An 18,622-nucleotide genomic window follows, 5' to 3' on the forward strand; every position below is an offset into this window, starting at 1 on the left:
TTGGCATGATTGTATTAAATAGCATGCTTGTTCTTACATGTAACATTACTGCTAATTAGCATGCTGAGAAAAAAAAAAATGATAGCCCAAAATGTCTTAGCAAAACATGGGTAAACTGTCTTATAGGAGTGCTGTCCTACATTTCATTATTGATTTCTATCTCTGAGGATTTTGCATCCAGCTATCCACGCCAGTTTGAACATGTTAATTCATCACCATATAGCTATAATTAGGATATTCCACATGCTTACTTACTAGACTTATGTGCTTTGGGGACAATGCTGTGTAATATTGCTTGCATATGGGGACAGTTACAGGTTTTAAAGACATTAATTCTAACCACAAAACACTCTGTCCATTCTCTGTGCGTTTTCTAATCACCCACTTTCCTCTGTGCCATTACCTTCTGTTATCAGACAAACTTGGCAGGTTTCTTTAGGAAGTGAGGAATGCAGAGCAGAAAAGACCAAAGGATACTCCACTGAAACATGCTGAAATGGTTTGGAGCTATACTTTGTGTCAGATCATGTCAATGGCAATTACTGTAAACTGCATCAGCGCACCACTGTGGAGTACTTGTAGTACCTTGAACTGTTACAGGCAAAGGCAGTAAACACAGAGATGGCAAGATGGATTTTAATGAGTGATGCCACAGAATTACAGGCTGTTATCAGAAATCCGGAAATAAAATAGTGAACACGTACTGTAACGTATACAAAACAACACTGCAGTAACAGTCAGACTGTATGTTCAGTCAGTCAGGAGCTGGAAGACACCCTCTCACGTAAAGGTGGAGCTGGGTCAGACAGTGTGAGCCGATATCTTCCAGCTTCTAAATGACTGAACACGCCTGATTAATTAAACCATTACAGCTTAGTATAATATCAGTATTAGCTGGTAAAGCTTTTCAGTCTCTCAAAAGGTCTTTAATGTCAAACTCATGCTAGTATTAGTCTGCCAGAAGTTATATTTTAATTAATATATTCATAATTATGGGAAATATTTTCTTATAAATAGTAGGATGATCAACTCATAGTTCAATATTTGTGTTTCCAAATCCACTGAATGGATTTTTTGCAGACTTGGAGCCACAAGTGAAACACTATCAACTGAAGCAGATTTGTAATTACTTCACATTTTAGCATTCTTGACCAGACTTCTGTTGAATCCTGCGCTGTATGTATTTGGAAAAAGAATTACGAAGTTACTTTCTTATGCAAAGACTGTTCCTTAGTCATTTCCCCTCAGTGGCAACACTCAGCGCCGTTTGCTCTCATCTTGTGGTCGTGCAACAACTTCATCAACTACGCTTTTATCAGTGCTTCAGCAGCACAGGTTTCCCTGCTGCTATGACCTCCCAGTTTACCTCTCCTTGTTCCACAGTGTTGCATTAACCAATCCAGCTTGCCACCTCGCCTGAATTGGTTTAATTAAATCCAGGGGTCTTAACACCGTCATGAATTTCAAAGAGTGTGGGGATGCGTGTAGGCATATGCCAAAAACCTATCCCAGCTTGGTCCTGCCAACTCAACGTTTGATCGTCATTAGTTGATATTCATGCAGCGCAATCCAAAGGACCTAAAACAGAATCTCATATTCTTTAATATACCTATGTTCATCAGCATGCATATTAAACATAGAATTTCAAATCATGGTAACTAATTTCTCTCTAATGGACTCTACAACGCATCTTTATAAGTTCTCCTAATGCCTTTTCTCCTCTCAGGTGCTTAACCCGACATGAGCCTATGCAATTAATTCACTTAGTGTATAGAAGACAAGGCAATCTGTCAATGTGAGAGACACAGTGAGATTAATTCTAGCTTTTTATATTGATGACTGCCAGCTGAATATTAGATGCATTAATGAAACTGTTCATATGCACTGAGAGACCTACAATATAATAAATGACCATAGCACAGGGGGTGCATATATTTTACACTGCTTTTCAGAACACCAGGTCTGAATGTGTTGTATATTCATACTAAGCTGAAACCAAGTTCACTGAATGCAGGAGTCCAAGAAGCTTTGTGTGTTTCCGATGTACTCATCTGCATGCATTTCTGGATCTTTGGGAAAGTGCCTTCCTCTCAGTTTTGATTTTCTGGGAGAAAATAAAATAAAAGAAAAGGAGTGAATTACTGCAGAGACGATGTTTAGTGAAGCCTAACACCAATTACATTTTTGCTGCTGTTTTTACATAGGCTTATGGCAACTGTGAGAGTAGAAGAGGTATGTTGTTTTCATTAGATCGATTACTGGTGCAGAAAGCATCTACAGTATGTTGTTCAGAAAAGCACTGTGCAATGTGTGAGAAAAAGTCGTGTCCGTCTGCCTGTAATGTCAGTGCAAAGCAGCTGGTGACAGTTTGGAATTCCATCAAATCCGAATGAGCACAGTTTGATGCACTGGTTTCCCCACTGTGATGAACATTAATTTACATTTAATCATTTGGCAGACTTACAAATGACATACAAGGTACAATAGCAGGCAGGGTAAGCATAAGGAGGTCTTGCCCAAGGACCCCTACTGGATGTAGATTTGAACCCCAGTCTCCTGCAACCTCATCATTACACTATCCAGCTGTAGCCATTGCTATGAAAACAGTTTGCTCTGCAGGATGCTGATGTGCAGTTGGGAGGGTGGTGCTGTGGGGGAGGGGAGTGCACCCGAAGAGCGTCTGAGATGGGGTTGATCTTGAACCACCATGTGTCAAATGTGATAATATGAAGCTTCCCTCCTGAGAATCCAGAGTCTTTGATGTGTGCTCTAATTAACCTACCTCCCGTCTTTGATAAGTAATTTTCATTAATACCTCATATGTTCTTACTCAGTCTTTATACAACAACTATTGACAGTCTGGGTTGTAGAACGCAGCGCCAAGGCCACACACTGTTATTAGTCTGTACCGTCTCATTTTGCATAGAATGATTAATGGTTTTCTCTGTCTCAGCATATTTTCCATATAAACTGCAGCCAAGGAGAAGAAATGCATTAGTTACTAGTTCCCAAGAAAAACATGCATTTAAGAATCAGTGATTTTTGTGAGGAAATATTACAATTAAGGTAGATGACCATATGAGATCTGTCAAACATCTCCACCTTTAAATATGAACCTTGATCATTTTTACTTCAGGCCAACAACAAAGTTTTTCATTATTACAAATACTGTAACAGATAGACATCCAGTCTTACTGCATTAACAGGACTGAATTCTCGTATTTCAGAAACTGTTGATTGTTGAGAGTTGCATTTTTAACAAGCTATGGAATTTATTTAAATAGATTTCTTTGGAATCTCCAACTTAAGCAGCGTGTTTTTGCAAGCTGTACATTCTCTTACTAAAAAATGATGACCCAAAGTTCGGATGCTGGAGTCAACTTGATTATTTTGGCTTTAAACTTTTATGCCTGTATACCCAGCAGGTCACTCTGAACCTGAGTCGTCAATACACTGCAGAATGAAATATTGAAATCTTTTGTTTGCTGTAGAACTGCTCATCACATGAAATCAAATCACTTAAAAGCAATAAAGGATGTCAGCCTGGCATATCCTCACTGATTTTATGAGTAGGAGGTACAGTTTTGGCTGCACAACAATACTCCTCCAAATACTTAATGTCTCAGCTAACACATTACAATTATGAAAATATATACCAACTTTAAGTATTGGTGACAATAGTACGTGTATTATTACCACAAAACTATATTGCTATAGTCAGTGGCTAAAAGCAAATCAGTAATACAAACTGACACAGGAGGTAATGTGCCATGAAATTTGTAAGCAATTATGTGGCAGAAGAAAGCAAACCAAATTTGTCTACTTCTATAAATGTGCAACTGACTTATTATCAAATGATGACCAGCATAACAGTAGGTTTGTTTCCAGAGTCATGACTTAGTGTGCGTATCTGGGGATTTTTATATTTACAATCCTGTCAGTAAGAACTCCTTATGGAGCCCAAACCCAGTGGCCGTGTTTATTAATAGACAGTCATCTCAACTACTAACCAGTGAACTCCATTTCACCAAATGTGAGATGGGATTTGCCAAGTGACTGCTGAAAGAGAATGTGGGATGATCAGACTCCGTAGTGTTTCGCAGCAGTAGATGGAGACGTGGCGAGGAAAAGGGAAAAAATAAACTCCTGCACGCTCCTCTTCATTCTCCATACACATGCCGTGTACACACAGAGCGCCTGGATTGGAGATTCTGACAAACTGAATAAGAACTCTATTCAGTAGTCTACAAGTGGCCCTGCTGATTTGTGTAAGCTTTTATGCATTCATTTCTATACAATACACATACAATGATGTAGAATATTAGAGTTTATGTTTAAGGGCTCCACTGCATGTGTCCACCCACTGGTGTGATACTGTATGTGATAAGTTCGTCTTGTTTTGATGTGCACACACCATAATGTTGATGTTAGTCATTAATAAAAAATGGCACCATCTGCTCCCTGCCTGTGCCAGTGCTCTGTGCAGAATCTCTGTCTACTCCACCACTGTTATGATGGACAGCTATTCAGTAATCCACCTCAGAATAAGAGCATGCAGGCCAGCAACAGAAGGTGTTTTCTCCAAACAATGAGTGATACAGTGACACATTATGTTCCCAGAGGATGTTAGCTGACCCTTATATGATCAATAGCACCAATACTAACTGGTCTGCTATGTTTGACTTAGTTTTTAATTAATCAACACAGCAGTTAAGCGTTTGTCATACTGTACTAAGCAGGCCGCCTTTGTTGTGACAGTTGTTTAGAAAGGGATTTGTGGGAGTGATTCATTTGAAGAATTCAAGTTCAGCTATCAGCATATATCTTTCCATCAGCGTAGGCCTTCCCACAGTAAATATCCTGAAATAGTCTCATAACTAGTGGCCTTAATCAAGATAAATGTGTTTATCTCAGCCTCCGAATTCTGAACTCAGAGCAGAAAAAAAACCCCACAACAAAATACTGTGACATAAAAATCTGCATATTTTCCCTCAGATGAAAGCGGGGAAGTTGCACAATGGACAACTTTGATGTCTTTTGCTGACGCATGTAGCTTTGTTTGCAAGAGCAGGGTTATAGCTGGCATTTTGGAAAAAGTTCACTAAAATGAGTGTACAAAATTTAATATTCACTGAAAACTTTAAAACTACAAACCTGAAATATAATATTTCTCGAAGCTTAACGGCCAAATCCAAAATATTTAACATTGGGTTCATACTTAAGCACAGACATTTCAAATAAAAGGAAATTATGCAGAACTGAGTCGAGAACAATGAGTAAGGCCTAAAATATTGAACTATAGCACATTCAAGGGTTTATTACTCACACGCTTCATGAGCATTAGGGTGAAAGAGCAGTAAGTTGTATGACAAAGGATGGTGAAACTGGGCGTGTGAAAATACCTGCTGCTAATGGTAACAAATCATGTGAGGAGACTTCTGAGCAGGAGACTCTTCCAACAAGCCCACAATCAAGTACCTCCTGGATCACCTCCTGTAGGGAGCACATGGTTTGGTTTGGTTTCTTTTTTAACATTTCCATCTAAAACAAGTTATTTCTGAGCCCATTTGTTTTACATTAGCTGACAACAGCAGCATATATTTGGTTAAACTGCAGCTATACCAGGTGTTAATATTGTTAGTGCACCAACCTCAATTAACACCTCATATTAAGACTGACATGATAAAAATCACATACTGATATTTATCTCCTGCGGGTCTTATTGTCTGTTTCAAGTGAGTAAACCTCAAATTCACAATAGCAAACTGTGCAGCATAATTAATCTGCAGCAATCTGACAAACTCCAGAGTGGTCTGCTGCCTGTGGAGGACTCATGGTTCACTTTTACACCTGTAAACTCATCCTTGCAATTGGATCGACAGAACCACCAATACAAAAAACCTTAATGCAAAAATCAAACTACAGTCACAGCAAATAAAGTATATTTGATTTAACTTAGGATTTTAACCAATTTAAGTCACAGCTGTAATATACCATTTGAAACATCTCTTAATATTTATATGGAAATTTAAACTATGCTATTAAACTTCTTTAGTAAGTGCACATAATCTTATTCATAAGCACCTGTACATACATTATGTATAAATGACCATCATGGAGAATTCTCATCTGTAGTCAAGCCTGCACTTGGTGATTCATCATGGTAGCATTTGATAAGTAGCTGTATACAGAAAAGCATCATTTAAGAAATGTAGGTAGAGTTTAGCATGTAGACAAAGAAGACTGCAATTATAACTATAGCTCACTGATCAAACCAACAACAGTTTCCAGATTGAAAACATGCAGCAAATACTGCATTTCCAAGACTTATGCCTGCTTTCCTAGAGAGCAACTGGGATTTCAGAAGATCGGCAAGTTAGACTTTTATTCTGAAATTAATATGACAGCTCAGATGTCCTTAAACAATGAAATACCAATATTGTATGATCTCTAACACTACCACTCAATTTTGAACATACATAAACATCTGGTGGCACCATTTAGGATTATTTCCAACTGAAGGAATGTCAGTTAAAACTTCATCATCTTAAACACAGGCTGTTATCATGCAAGAAAGTTCCTCAGTGAATGTGAGGCATTGCCATGTCTTAACAGGTGACCGTTTAAAGAAATGCCAATTCAGAAGCACAAAAAGTGAATTTAATGTTCATATAATCCACATCTGTGACAGGGTAATGGAAAGGGAGACTACTTTTTGTCCTCTCTGGTCTGTATTCCTCCCTCCAGTCTTTATTTCAGGCTAATGGCACATGGAGGTTAAGGACCATTAGTCCGCTCCCTGGACTATAGCTGCACCTATTATAGTGCTACAGCATAGCTTTCTTCAATGGGCCCACCCTACTTTATCACTGCTTACCCAGGACCTTTCCCAGAAGGTCAGGCTTTTCTAATGACTCGTGACTTGAGTCATGAGGAGGGGAGGTAAAGTGAATGGGGAAAATTGCCTGTACGGAGAGACAGAAGTAACACAGCAAGAATGAAAAGCAAGCAAGGAAAAGAAAAAAATGACGAGGGTGAGGAAAAGGTTAGTGGTGGTCGAGCACATTAACACAGCAACGATAATGGGTCTAATGTAAACACTGTTGTGTAATTGGGTTATGAGCAGTAGAAGTTGTTAGAATATCTTACCAGTGTGGTCAGGAAGGAAAATTCAAACTTAAATTAATTTTGAAAAGTATAAGAGTGACATTATGTAAAAGCTGAGTTCGCTAAAGATAAGAGATCTATAATGTAAATGGTCAGAACTGAAAATACTGGCAGGTAAGAATACAGCTAGGTTTAATAGAAGAGTCAGTAGTTAAGTGAACAGGCACAGAGGAAAGTACAGGATTGAGGCCTTAACCAGGGTAAAACAGTGGCAAAGACTTGAGGAGTGGGGAAGGTGAGTGACACTTAAACTGTGACTCAGTAATATTGACTTCCTGTATAGGTTTGACTACTAGAGTCAGCAAGTAAAGCAAGTGGTCAGTAGCAAGGTAGGTAGAGAGGCAAAGAAATCAGGTTGGAGAAGAGACAAAGATAAAGTCTGTGATACAAACACAGCCTTTCACTCAACTTACTCACCTGATGACTCTGGCAAACCAAGGTGAAGATCCACAGCAGCAGAACAAAGACAATACTCAAGAGTCATACTAAATGTAAGACTCAACAAACAATCTAGCTGTGCTCATGTGGTAACTGGGGGTTTATGTAGTGTCCCTGGTGAGCAGGAGCAGCTCAGGTGATTGAGTGGGCGGGTTCGGGTGGGGCCAGGTGGAGATGGAGGGAAAACAGGACAAAGGAAATAGGAGGGCTGAGTGAGTGACGGACAGAAAACGAGACCAGAGAGAGAACAGGCTGGAGATAGGTGTGTGTTTGTGTGTGAGGCAGGTGCTTGAGGACTGGACTGAAGTGAAGAGAGAAATAAGTAAGAAATAAATAAGGGGCAGGACTACGACACATATTAAAGCTGTGATATGACTTCAGAATGAATTTTTCTCCATCACTGACTGGAGCAAGGGGACTGAACAGCTGGGAACACCAGAAAATAAGATGAACTTCATTGTGTGTTTCAGTGTTTGAATATTTCACCTGGATTCAAATTAGCTGAACTGTGATTCAGGTCTTTGGTCCAATTCGTCTTTAACGAGCATCGCTGATTAATTACCAGGGCGGATAAAAAAAGAAAATGTGCAGAAATGTTTGTACAATTTGTACTTTTCTAACCAACCTACTTAGAGGTGGTTTCCCCAGGTATCCTACATTTGCACTGGGAGGTGGGGAAAGGGCAGCTCTGAAGTGAGAAGGAATTCCCAATGAGAAAAGTTATAATTGCTGGAAAATGGTAAGATACAGAAATTTGTAATGTTAGAGAGGCAACAGAACAACCCTAATATACAGTATTAAAACATGGTTTTTTCAAGATGAACACTGAACTGAAGTATCTGCTGGTCTCATTTTAGGAATATCGTCATCGTCAGAGGATGTTCTCCTTCACCGAACATTGGTTGAATGTTTTTCCAAACATCAGACTGGGTATCAACAATAGAGACTGAATTTGATGGCCAGTAAAGTGATTCCAAACAAACACAGTTTTTTAAATTTTAATTTTCATTTAATAGTGGAATAGCCTTGCAGTGGCAGAACATGTGTGTTTACCCGAATGTCTCTTTGTTAGAATATAATTAAAAGTAAAGCAAAAACGTACAGTGTCAAATAAATTACAGAAAAATTGCCAAGTGGATCAGATCAGGACTTTGTGGAAGGATATTTACATATTTGCACGGACACAGGTACAGTAGGGTTTAAAGTTTAAAGACACATTAGGTGAGAGGATTACCAAGACAGGGCTGAGTAGATTTATGGCAGCACAGCTGGATTCCCACGGCAGAGCTTTACTGTAGGTCAATAACATCATTTAACCATTCATCAGTACTGGTGTAGGAACCATCATCACCTTTTTGACACATTTCACAGAGAGTTGATCAAAGATACAGTTTTTCTCGATTGCTAAGACACATTTCTTGAAAGCTGCTCTCCTTTTCTCTAAACTGTGAACACAAACCAAAGTTTCAAGCTACATTCACAAAACCTCAGACTCCTCTTGCAAAACCAAACTTTCACCTCAAAACAGTTGAATCTGTACTCAAAACTGAACTATGTTGTCAAATCGTGCCCCGAGTCAATCAAAATTAAAAACACTACTGAACAGTCACTAAACACTATGTAGAAAAATATAAAACACAATGCTCAGGACATGAAGCTGGCATTATATATATACCTTCCACTGCCATGAGGAGAAGAATTCCTCAATGGGGTTTAGGAAAGGGGAGTACGGTGGAAGGCAAAGATTGATAAAACCTTGGTTCATACTGAACCACTCTCTAACCTGGAGGGCTCTGTGAAAACTCACATTGTCCCAAACAACAACATAGATGGGATGCTCTTCCTGCTGCCCTATCAGAGCATCTCGCATGTGATTGAGGAAGATGAGGAGCTGGTGAGTGTTGTAGGGCCCCAGGTTGGCATGATGGTGGACAACGCCATGATTGCTGAAGGCAGCACATAATGTGACATTGCCACCACGCTGTCCAGGAACACCAACAATGGCCCGATGGTTTTTTTGACGGTTGTTCAATCTAGAGGTCCAGTGGGGTTTCACGGATGGGCGGGACTTACCAGCTGTATAGTATGTCATGCAGTAATTGCGTTCAACATTTACATACTGTACTATAATGTCAAATAAATGCATTTACCTGTGCTCTTCTCTAAATCTTCTGATTATGGTGGACACAGTGAATCTACTGATGTTTGGTTGTACCCTTTGTCCAGCCTCCCTCATGCTCATACCATGGACAAGAGCATGGTCAATCACAGTAGCTCTGATTTCATCAGATATTACTGTTCTTTGTCTTTGATGATCACCTCGACCTCCTCTCACACGAACTCTTCCTCTCAGATTTCTATCCATTGTAAGGTCTGACAAACCAGTGCTCTCTGAACAGCTTACTGTATATGTTCCCTCACATCATTAGCCACAAGTGTGATCAGTTTTGAGTTGTTGTGTTCAAGTGGTGACACCTGTGCTTTAATTGTGTTTGACTTTTGTCACCTGTGCTCACCATTATGCAGCACAGGTGCATCACAATGAAAATGTGTTGGCAAGTTGTGTCTAAACAGGTGAAAAGTGCTTATGGTTTTGCCAAAAGAGTGATTGATTCAATCAGTGGGTTCAGGCAACTGAGCATTTGGTTCAGACAATAGGGTGTAGTGTTTTAGCTATTGAGAAAAACTGTAATTTGGTTGTATTGAACTATGTTGTATTGAATGATCACAGTCACATTGAACATAGTCTCAACCTAGAATCAACATTATCAGTCTAGTTTTTGATATATTGTGCCATCATCAAGTAGAGGAAAAGCAAGATGCTGTAAATTTCCATAGAAGCTAAAATGAAAATGAGTTGGCTCCAATAGAGTATTGATTATTGATGCAAGATTCAAGCTTGGTTATTTTGGCTTGGAGCACTGTGTGTATAAAAACGTACTGTAAAGAAACAGTGTGAAAATTCAGAAGGAAACTGAGAGGCAGTGGAGAGGAGCCACACTGAGAAGAAGATGTATCATGTCAAGGAGGGAGAAGAAGCCGCAGTGGTAAGAGGAGAGGAGAGGAGAGGAGAAGAGATGAGACGAGACGAGACGAGACGAGACGAGACGAGACGAGACGAGACGAGACGAGAAGATAGGAGAGGAGAGGAGAGAAGATGAGAGAAGATGAAAGAAGATGAGAGAAGAGAAGAGAAGAGAAGAGAAGAGAAGAGAAGAGAAGAGAAGAGAAGAGAAGAGAAGAGAAGAGAAGAGAAGAGAAGAGAAGAGAAGAGAAGAGAAGAGAAGAGAAGAGAAGAGAAGAGAAAGCAAACACATTTGCAAGCAAACCAAAACTTTACAAGGGTACTATAGTTTGAAAGAATCAGGTACTGTAACATGGAAACACTAATTTCTGGTGTATTTAAAGACCAGCTTCCTGAAAGTTTGTGATAGTTTTAAAATGTATAAAGTAGGTTTAAAATGATGGACTCTACACAGGGAGGAGTTCAAACCCCCAATAGGAGCTGCTCCTCTTTTATGCCTAAAGGAAACATTTGAGTGGAGGTGAGGGGCTAATGGGGATCTAAATAAAATAAATAAACTAATAAAAATAATCAAAATGTCTCCTCGACACCTTCTTGTGAGGTTATTCCAGACATGACATGTGCAACAGAAGATCTGGACAGACCAGCAACCTTGTACATACCATACATCCCATCTGGCCTGAGAACACATAGAGGACGCGGCTGGGGTGAGGGACGTCTACGATTAACTTGCTGCCACCACAACACAGACCCAGATAAGGTCGGCGAGAAATGGATGAATGGACATATGGATGGAAAATGGTGAATCTGTTACAAAAAAATAAGTAATGCCGGCCAGCTTTAGCTTATCAGCCACGAGGCATTGGACCACAATGTCTCATAACCTCTGCATTTGGGCATCCAAGGTGCAAATGGTTGAACAAATGGAAGACAGATTAGCAAAGGAAATGTATATAGAAAAGATATGGTGTCACTGTAGGAATATTGCTTTCACAGGTACAGGACACAGTGACTCGATAATGTCAGCCAGTGATTGGAAAGTAATTACTTTCTAATGAATTTCAGTTTTCGCTGAAATATCACCTGTTTCCTCTCTGTATGATAACATGTCGATGTGAAGACTCGCTCTCACAGAAATAATGGAAAAGCACCAGGCACATAATTTGAGCCAGTTTGTGGTTTTGCAATGACGCAAGTTCTGGCTCAGACTGCTTTTCCATGGATGTTATGCTCAGTTCTGGAGCATTATCATCAAAACAGTGACGTGAATTCACCTGTTCTTAATTATAAAATTGTGCAACAGGTTAAGAAAGTTTTATAAGATGCCAGTCAGAAAAAAGTATGCCAACGTTGAGGGAAAGTTAAAGGAATAGTTTTGGAAATAAACATACTCACATTCTTGACCAAAGTTACTGTAGATATGACAAAGGACGCTATAGTCTTATTGTATATAATTCACACTTCACCCTGGGGAAATTCTTGTAGACAGGCATCTGCGCCAAGGGTTCGGGATTCAGTGTCTTGTCCAGGCATCTAACAAAGCCGCTTCTAACATTCTGCTGTTAGATTATTTCTTATTATAATTTATAATTATACTCATACTTATATATATTTCTAGGTTTTGTAAATTGTTGTTCTAGTTCTCCATGAAAGTGTAATATAATTTTACACAATCTTACATTGTCCATCACTTTTCTACAGCCAGATTGAGTCAACACATGATCCTCAAATGGAAATTTTATAATCATCATGACAGGTTGAAGCAAATAAACTTAGAATTTAGAATTTAGGAAATGCATATAATGTCAATCTTTTATATGTGCATTGCACATAAAGTACTTGGTGTACTGCAACCAGCAACATGTGCTCTAAAGCATTTAATATTATATTTTACATTTATATTTTACATATATTTTGGTATCACTCTTCCGTCCTGACTCATTTCTGACAGGTCTTGCAGGTTTATAGGGAGTTCTGTATCTCACAGGAGCACAGCAGGACAGAGGTTATTTCCTTGGTCCGATTCTGGAATTGTTTATTTCTTTTTCCTTCCCTCAGCCAGAGGGCAATGTAATGCACCCAGTACTCCACATCAAGAAACTGATACAAAAACATTTCTGCAGAGACCTACACATGTGAGGTGCACCGGTGCCTTAAACTACAAAAAGAAAACCACCAGCTCATGAAAGCATCAAATTGAAATATAGAACACAGGGAAACTTTGGGAAAGCAATCACACAACATGCATGTTCATATAACATCAAAGGAAGTCATATTGGAAAAAGTGATAACAGTGAACAATGTTTTTCTCTCCAAGGTAACCAAGCAAAAGGACTTTTTACAAAATATGACAGCATGATGAAAATATCTAAAGTTTGGCAAGGTAACAGTGGAGGCTTTTAACACCTCCTCTGTCCTTGTGGAGTGATGTTTGCACCAACAAATATGCTGCTGAATGGATTTTTGGTGTGTGTGGACATGTGTGTACCAACACACAGCATTTGTGCAAAGCTTTGGCAGAAAGCTGATTAAAGAGTGAATGAGGAAGTTGATTTCCGCCCCACAGTGGACCAACAATGTGCAGGATTAATCAGGCTCGGCTCCTATCCATGCAGGTTAATTAGGGTTAAATGATAATTAGGACACCATTAAAAAGGCAAACAACCACAAAGGACCGTTAATCCGTAAAATGCTGTGCTGCTGTGGGTAGGCTTGTTTGTTGGTTGGGGGTACGTGCATTCAGGAAAGGTGTTTTTGTGCATTCGATATGTATGGTCTATCAATAGAATTTATGTGTATGTGTGTGAGATGTGACTACACATATGGATTTCCAGCATAATACTCACATTAATACACATACATTTGCTTTATGTGTATGTTTGTTTTCTTTACTGCATGTATTTCCCCCTTCGTCGAGTCACGACCTGAAACCTGCAAGACTTTTGTTTGTTGTGACGAGAGGAGATGAAAGTCTGAGGTACTAATACAAATGAAACAACAAAAAATTCCTTTAAGACTGAGGTTAAAATACCCAACTTATAACAGGAAAACATCTATTTGTAAAATGTTTTTTTAGAAACCTGCTTGCCACATCATATTATCCACTGCTATACTGAGCTGTTCCTGAAAGGTTCACTATAGTGAAAATAAAATTATGACTAATATCCTGAATCCTTGCACCATGCCTGATGGGATGTAAATGTGTCAGGGTTGACCTGGAACATCCTCTTTGTCCCTTCTCAAATACAATAATTTGCTCCCATTTTGTGCTCGCAAATGTGACACCAGGATGTTGCAGTGACAAATTGGAATTGATTGGAGCCTTGGCTAAAATGTCTCAGGTTGTGACCCCTGAAGCTCAAAAGCATTTTTCCATGTTAGTATTCTGCACCTCACAGCTCCTACCTGGCAGCAAAGGTTTTAGAGCCAGAATAAAATCAATCTGCATTACCGTCTTTTCAAATTTCTTTAGCTTCTCTTTAGTTACATGCTAATGTAACAAGTTATTATTATTGTTATTATTATTAATGGATTTGGAATTTGCATCAAGAAGCAATATTTTGTTCCCCCAATTAGATTCATGAACATTTAGCTGATTTGCAGAACAACTTTTTACTGAAGTTTTATTGTTGCTTTCATTCATTCGTTCACTGCTGTTAATGATGGATCATGCAGCCTGTGGCCCTGACAGTGTTAGTAGTAGTGGTGGTGGTTTGTAATCCTCTTTAGGGTCTTCAAATCTCCAGGGCTGGCACTGAACTCCTTCCCTCTGCAGCACCCTGATGTATACAGCGTAAATTTATCAGCACAAAACACCCTTGGCATGCCTGAGTGAAAGCGGGAGCTTAGCACTGATAGTATGGCTGTAAAGTAGCAGTGGGCATTTTATTCCATCTTATTTTTATTTTATTTCTTTCTTGGAAGGGTATATCTGGAGGCCTCCTGTGATCTGACTGCAGCCTGACTGAGTAATACCTGAGCTACGATAAGGGCTTGGATAAGCATAATGACATTTGGAGGTGTGAAGTTTTTGCTCCCTTTAAATGGAGATGGTGATTCTCTTCTTACACCTCTGTGCTTATTTAGAGTGCACACTATGGCCAGGAATTTCAATGGAGGGTTCTTATTCACAGACAGGTTTTTCCTGTGTGTATCAGTGTGTGCATCAGTCTGTGCGTGCAATGTGTGTGACCTGCATTCTTTTCCTGTTTTACTACCCAAAGGTGTAGCTCCCTGCTGATGAATGTTGAGTAGGCAGTGTCATTTCTCTCTGGAGTTGAGAGGTCACAGTTTTTTATCTGCCTGCCCAGCCAGCTGTTTCAGAACTGACATGTACTCACATATGTATGTAAGGATGTACATTTATGAAGGGGTGCTGCAGGAGCCCAGCATTTAGTGATGTTACAGAACTGCACAGACTTAATATTTAGGTAAAAGTGTAAGTATGGTACTTGCCAAAAAGTACTTCTCTGTAAGTAAAGTACCACTTTACTTGTACATGTTCTTAAATTTAAGTAGTGAAGTACCCCTCTGAGAAATTTCTTGTGTCAATGACTGGTCAATCCAGTACTTTGGTCAACACTGAAATGCTGTCACATTTATTAATACTAATTATTTTGGCAGGTTTTCTTCCAAAACTTCAATTTGGCCAGTATTTTAGTTCAAGACCAAACACTTTCAAAGTTCTAAATGTAATGGAAATCACACTTGTTCTTATATTGGAAAGGCTACAATGTTCTGTGCACCTGATATTGAAATAGATCTTGGTTCAATTTCAGTAGAATCGCCGCAATCAGGGTATTCACTAGAGGAAGTGAAGTAAAACTCTAGAGTGCTTTTCTGTGGAGTTCAACTTGAGTGAAAATTGACATGCAAATTGTACCTAATCTCCATAGCACCATCTATTACTGTATGTGAGAATGCAAATTTCACTGAGCCACATCCTGGTGTCACCACTACTTTCAACAAAGATTATCTGCAGATGTAGTGGAGCGTTAGATAATGAATTATTAGAAGATTTTGCTAAAATAAATATTGATGTAAATATTCTTTACTTTTAGTTTAGCAGTTTTAGATATGGCCTTTTTTCATTTGGATGTCTATTGAGTTTCATAGAAGACAACAGTCTAAAACGCTAGTTTGCAAATTATGATGAGGCTTTTTAATTACAATATATAAATATATTGAACTCTGGTTATGACAATACCAGCAGGTATTTTGTGAGAGGAGGTTAAAAATAATATAGTGGTAAGATCATAGGTTCAAATCCTGGCTGTGGCCTACCTCCAATAGGTGTCCTTGGGCAAGACCTCCTTACACTTACCCTGCCTTTACCTTGTACCTTGTATCTCACTTGTAAGTCCCTTTGGATAAAAGTGTCAATGCATCTGTCAAATTCCCATGCCTATGATACATTAGGACAAGGGTGTCCAATCCTGGTCCTCCAGGGCCAGTCTCCCTATCGGTTCTTGACCAACTACTGATTACTGGGAACAGGTGTGTTCAACCAGTCACAAGTGTAGAAGTGTAGAGCTGGTAGCAAAACAAGAGGACCAGGATTGGACACCCCTGTTTTAGGATGACATAATATCCCTTCATGGGATTATATATAATTTGGTAAAAACAGGTGGTAAAAGGTGAAGGTGACCAAGACCTCACATCTGCCCCATTCCTCGCTGTATCTCAGGAATAAAACATCCACTTGGACCCAAGAATAAACTGATTACAAAATGAGTCTGGACAGACACGCATGTAAACTGCAACTTCACTGAACTGTGCAGACGTACTAATCTACAAATCTATTCCAGTTCTTATTGTCATCAGATTCCATGAAAATCAACACCTGATCCGGCAAGTACTGAGTGTTACTGACACTTAAAATCACATGTGAGCACACTGTTCCTTCATTATCATAAATGTGGACATTTTCATCAAACAAATGTTCTTCTGTCATACATACTAAGGACAGCACCAAATGTGCATTAATATGGATGAAAATAGTCCTTAGCAACTTCTCAAATGACTCCAGGTTAAGGAACATTTACCAAAAACTATAGTGCTATTTAGCCATTTTTTAAAAATAAAACTCCTTAATACATTTTCAGGAGGACTAAATAGCCACAAGGTATTGGTATTCAGGGGATTTGTTGACTACTCTGAGCTGACTATCCCTGATAGTTAGATCCTGCTTTGGAGACATAATGTGAAAAGCACGCATTCAAACGCACCAAAGGTTTGAACTCAAGTTATTCTGCTTTATTACATCTTTTAGGCGGCATTATACTCCTCTAAAAAGTCATGTTGCAGCTTGTCGACCCTGGTGCAACATGGATTTCATAGGAGAAATCATTTGACATTGATAAAACATGTGGAGCAAATGAAAGAGGAAAAGGAGGTGTGAAGCAGTAGCAGCAATTTTATAGCTGAAGTGCAAAGAAAAACACAATTACTCGGGCAGGAGAGCTGGAGAACAGCTGAGTGATGTGCATGAGTGAGGATATTTGGCCTCTGTGCATTGACTGTGGATTGAGGTGAGAGCTTGTTACACTGCAACAACTGCAAGTTGCTGGCATTTCACTTACATATTGTAATTGTCAATTCCCTTTTAGAGGTACAATTTGGTTAAATGGTCCTTGAGCCATTATGCAATTTGACTGTACGTCAGCCTTGTAACACAAAACGTGTGCAAGTCCCTTGGCATTCTGTGGTTTGCACAGTGGAGATCACTAACTCGAGTTCGGTTGGATAGAAATTGCTCAAATGATGGAAATAAATAATTGCTACAGTTGTTGATGTAGTTGCATAATAATCAGTAGAAGTGTGGATTTGTAGGTACAGGTGTTACAGCGAGAGAGGAAAGCAATAAACAACACATAAAAGAAACTGCAGAGAGGAGTAAATCCTCAACAACACAGCATGCAAACAATAAAAGAGCCTATATTGTATACAGAAGCCTAATATACAAACAAAACAGTATGGATGTTACTTTTTATGGAATGAAATTAAACATAATAGGAATTCATGATAAATGGATAAATAGCTGGTTATTGCATCTCTACCACATCTTGTGTTATTTAATGTATTCATGTAATATCTTGAGATGCTGAGACTGAAAATGAAAATGAAACACTTGTTTATTTTAAAAGTAAAACTTTTGTTTTATTTAAACTTCCAATGTCCTGATATACAGTAGATCTGTGCTTATTAGATCCAATGTGATCCAGTGTCTCTTTGGTTATGTGGCATGTTAAGTAGTTACTGTAGGTGACATTTTAAAAGTTGCTAAAAGACTAAACCTCACCATGTCTGTCTTGTCTGCAGCTTAAGTTAGCAGGGTGTAGTGTAAGTATTGTTCTAGCAACACTGTGTCTGGTGATGCTGTTAAAACTGAATTCCTTCATGAATTTTCTTTTCTTTTTTCTTTTTTTGTATTTCTGATTGTCACTCCTTCCGAGAATAAAACATTCCAGCATTTTCAGGTTTTTCGCTAAATTAGACCACAGGTCAAACCGGCTGCATTTGCTGTCTGAATCGCTTTGCTTTGATTCACCTCATTCAGAGCATCCACTCAGAGCGCATTCAATGTCCTGAAGTAGTGATTGAATTAGACAAAGAACCCTCATGAGGACAAAAAAAAAAAAAAGACAGAATGCAATCATATTCCCATTAGCGCTAGGCTTGATGGGAGAAGCGAGTGCTGCTCTTTTCTTCTGCAGCCTTCCTTATTCAGCATTAATTACTGTCCATTTCACACATTCTGTTCTTTCATTCTCCCCACTTTCCTATGCTACATAAAATTTTCAGCGCTGCTCATCAGGTTAGTTTCTCCCAACTCCTTTGAATTAAACACTGAATAAGGTATCAGTTAGTGGTCAGAGGATCGTTCGGCTTTTTTCCCCCTTCTTTTTCCTCCTACCTTTAAAAATTAAAGGAAGTCAGAAATTACTTTCATAAGGGTGAGATTAATTTGATGACTTCTGTGCTCATAAATCA

At 39.0% G+C, this 18,622-nt stretch overlaps 1 long non-coding RNA gene across 1 annotated transcript; it reads right to left on the reverse strand.

Annotated features, from left to right (window-relative positions):
- Nucleotides 1-630: 630 nt before the first annotated feature.
- LOC113159423 lies at nt 631-7,650 on the reverse strand. The gene is made up of 3 exons (XR_003298623.1): nt 7,585-7,650; nt 5,403-5,493; nt 631-2,104 (listed from the first exon to the last, which is right to left on the reverse strand). It is a non-coding gene; the product is annotated as an uncharacterized LOC113159423 (long non-coding RNA).
- Between the last annotated feature and the right edge of the window lie 10,972 nt (nt 7,651-18,622).

The sequence above is a fragment of the Anabas testudineus genome, chromosome 12 (genome assembly GCF_900324465.2).
Source record: "Anabas testudineus chromosome 12, fAnaTes1.2, whole genome shotgun sequence".
Classification (NCBI taxonomy): Eukaryota; Metazoa; Chordata; class Actinopteri; order Anabantiformes; family Anabantidae; genus Anabas; species Anabas testudineus.